This window comes from Mytilus galloprovincialis, chromosome 7, assembly GCF_965363235.1.
Source record: "Mytilus galloprovincialis chromosome 7, xbMytGall1.hap1.1, whole genome shotgun sequence".
Lineage (NCBI taxonomy): Eukaryota > Metazoa > Mollusca > Bivalvia > Mytilida > Mytilidae > Mytilus > Mytilus galloprovincialis.
In genome coordinates this window covers 88257576-88261900 of record NC_134844.1, presented here as the reverse complement: position 1 = coordinate 88261900, position 4325 = coordinate 88257576, and positions in this window count along the sequence as shown.

Below are 4325 nucleotides of genomic sequence, written 5' to 3'. Positions count from 1 at the left end.
CTGAATCTTTACAAGGAGCTACAATATTTATTCGTTATGGGTACTGTACAACTTGACAAGCACTAAAAATAAGAAATGCTTATACAAGGCTTACATGTACGAACATCGCGCGTAACGTCAAAGAACTTGAAAGTGAAAATGAAATTGGGCCTAAAGCGCGCCATTGACTATAAACAGCAATAACATCATACAAAGCTTGTAAACATATGAGATGATTTATAATTAACCTTTTTTTCTGACAATCGTTTTATTTCTTAATCTAATTGTACCGCTATTAAAGAAAGTAAATTGAATTTTATAAGCAAGACCTGTTTAACTTGTAATTCCCGACAAACTTTTTATTAAAGAAAAATATATATCTTCCTCCTTTTTGGATCTAAATGGGGTAACGTTGCATTTTATTACGTTTTATGTCAATTGGTATCTGGTAGAGATTTGTCTCATTGGCACTCGTCATACCGTATATATATCTTCTCATTTCATATAGATTTATGCATTACCCAAATACGATATATTTTGTTGTTTTTGCTTACGTTACTTTCAGTGGAAAATATTTCATGCATATTCAATACAACCATACATTAAGAAGTATACATATTGATATGCAAAACAAAAATTGCAAGCGAAATAAAAAAAACTTATCCCGAATAATCATTAATCGCCGTAAAACGTAAAAAGTTGACGTTACCATTTGAGACGCAATATCGTTCTTAACGTCTATGCAAAATAAACAAACAAATAAAAAGATAAGAGAAAATGGTAAAAGAAAAAATAATACCTGACACTCGAGGAATAAATTTTATAAGTACAAACCCAAAGAAAGAAAGTTTCCGATAAAACATTTAAAGCAAAAGTAGAAAACAAACATAACTCTCATTGTCTCATTGGCAGTCATACCACATCTTCCTATATCTAATAACTCAAAGAGTTGTACAAGTTATTATCTTTCCTCAACAAAAACTATACAAGTAATAAGCCTCCAATATGTTAAAAAATCAGTTTTAGAAAATTTTCTAAGTAAAATTTAGAATTTTATTTTTACTGAGTTTTTTACAAAGTGCTAAATTTAAACCAAGTTTTTTCACTAAAAAACTTTATGTTTGTATACCACGATTGATAAGCCACAGATTTTTTAGAGGAGCTTTCAATTTAAGCATCACTTTTTTAAGAGATCAAGGCGGTGCCAATACATACACATTTGAATTACTATGTTAACATATAAAGGAAATCTACCTAGCTCTGATATAACTCCAATATTTGTGCAATTTTTGGAGACACGAAGAACATGCTTGCAAAATTTAAGATTTGATTTATTAGGTTCCCAATCTTTGAAGATTTCAAAAAGATGCATGACTCTTCTTTTTGGAGTCAAATTTTACATACCCCATATTTCACAGCCATATAAAGCTATTGGTTTGATGGTGTGATCAAATATATGAAGTAAAGTCTTAATAGATGAAGAACATGACTTAATGTTTTGGTAAAATTTAAAAGACGCCTTTAGTCCTTTATAATATAGTTTTTTTTTAGCTGCATTAAGTTTTCCAGGAAAAGTAAGAACTAACCCTAAGTATTTATAGAATTTCACACACTCTATTCTGTTTGCACCTATATTAAATTCATCTGACAGTAATCTCCTATTTTATTGAAGATTATAATTTGTGTTTTCATTGTGTTTGTTTCAAGACACCAGTCATTACAATATTGGTATAAAGTATTAAGTTGGATTTGTAACCCCTTTTTATTATCTGAAAATAACACCAGGTCATCCGCATAGAGAAGGCAAGGTAAATCTAGATCAGAGTCTAACGGAGAAAAAATACAATATTGTACAAGGTGCTTGGAAAATGTCTATCTCAATCAACTTTTGGTTGAGAAGCTAAGAGGTTAAGAATTTTAAAGACCGTTTTTCATTTCACACATTGAATATCAACTTTCAACAAATTCCCAGTTTAAGTTAAGAAAAGGGGGGGGGGGGGGGGGGGGTGTCAGAGAAACAACTATGTGAATTAAGGTGGTACCTAACACTACAGCGAGATAACTCTGTAAAATCAGCAGAACGTTTTAATGACGTTGTGTTCATAAGGGAAATTCAATATTAAGCTTCTCAATGATCAAAATAAGCGTCTGTCAAACTGCTATATAACCAGTGTAATTTTTCTGATAAAACGGTTGGTTTAATTGTTTTTTAATTTTTATTTTTTTGTCAAAGGGTTTAAGTTAATACTTTGTCAAAATTTTAATAAAATTAAACAAGCAAAATTAATTTTAGTTAAAATGTTAGGTACCACCTTAAGTGTTTTTTCTAATTTTTTTTTTATCCTACATTGAACTTTTGGTGTCCTCCCTTGGTCATGTCATTGTTTCCGTTATTGGTAAAAAAAAAGCGGAGGGTACCGTACTTTAAAGATGTTTTTAGTCACCAATGGCCAACATCGAAGGTCGTAATTTTTCAAAATAAGTTTTTTAGTGCACAGGTTCTTAAGTTTACATAAGGATTTTCAGTACCTTTAAATTTATTTTATTGCGTAACATTTTACAATAAATCGATGATAAACATATTTATGAAGCATGTATATAAAGCACGATGATAACAAAAGAACTTAATATTGACTAAATGAATTACTGGCATCGTATATAACACATCTACTTGGAGGGTCTGGATGGTGTTTACAGAATTATGGAGAATAATGTTCAGAAGCAACAGAAAAACTATCTAAATTATATTTTTTACACAAAATTAGCAAATATTATCTAAGTCGGCGCCCCTGTTCCCTTTGTGCATTCTTATATTTCCAAGTCATCGATAAATGTACGATCATTGTTACAAAAACTGAAGAACTCATAGATGTATGTACAGAAAAGGTGATAATAAATAATCCTATATATTATATGTACATGTACTATAGTTTTAAACGTGTTTTCAAACATGGCAATACAATGTATCTCGGAATTCAAGACAAGTATGGGCTTTGCTCATTGTTTGCAACTTGAAGGCCGTACCTATAGTTGTTAATTTCCGTGTTATTTTGGTAAAATCCGATATTGTTATGATTCTAATGGGACTGACAGAGTGTAATGATCCAAGTGGATATGGTGTAAAATTAAACCCCAAAATACAATCAAACGGGACACTGAGATCTGTATGGTTTAAATGCATACACCATTAAAGAAATGTGCATATTATAGAATTTGAGAAAAATGCATATTATATTTCGGAGTTTAGTATGACGTCCATTATCACTGAACTAGTACACATTTTTGTTTAGGGGCCAGCTAAAGAACGCCTCCGAGAGCGGGATTTCATCGCTGTGTTGAAGACCCATTGATTGCATTCGCCTGTTTTCTGCTTTTTGGTCGGGTTGTCGTCTCTTTGACACATCCTGGCCCATTTCATTCTCAATTTTATTTTATATAGAATTAGAACAAAATCATACAGAAGTTGAAAAAATGCATATACATTTTTGTTTAGGTGACACGGGTGGGGATTTTATCGCTGTGTTGAAGATTAATTGGTCGCGTTGGGCTGTTTTCTGCTTTTTGTCTGGTTGTTGTCTCTTTGACACAGTCCCGCTTCAATTCTCAATTTATATAAAATTAGAGAAAAATGCATATACAGTAAGAGAAAATGACAAATACTCAGAATTAGACAGAATCTGCAAACCCTACCGGATCACATGAGATCGCCCCGGTTTTAGAATGGGTCCAGTCTTTAGTTTTCTGTCTAAACGTTTGTAGAATTGTTAGTATTTTCGCCTTTTTCTTGTATTTTGAGATGGTAATGTCTGTTTTTCTTAGACTTATGTCTTTTTTTATTGGATATCTTTGCAATCACGAATGGAGCAATTTTTAAAAAGGAAAAGGGGGGTCCTTTTTTAAACCGACCCCTTCCCCGTGAATGATAATGTATGTTTTTCTTAGGCTTATGATTTTTGATTGCATATCCATCCAGTCACGGATGAAGTCCGTTTTAAAAGGGGAAAAGTTCCAATCACCGGAACACACCTCCCTCTGGATGGTCCGATGTAATCGCTAATTTTTCTTAATCTACCCTTGGAACATCCCCTTCCCATGGATCCGCAAATGTTATCGGTCCCTTTTTTAAACCCCCTCTCCAACCTTAAAGACTGTCCTTTTACTAATTTAAGCATACACATTTTACTTTTATTATATTCAGATATATGGAAAATTACAATCAAATTTTAATTTAAATTCTTTTGACACATGTCTTTTCTTCAGGTTACCTATATAACAGTAAACAAGGAAGTCCTCGTCTATATTATATACGTTTACAATCATATAAAACCAATATTTAAATATTTAAA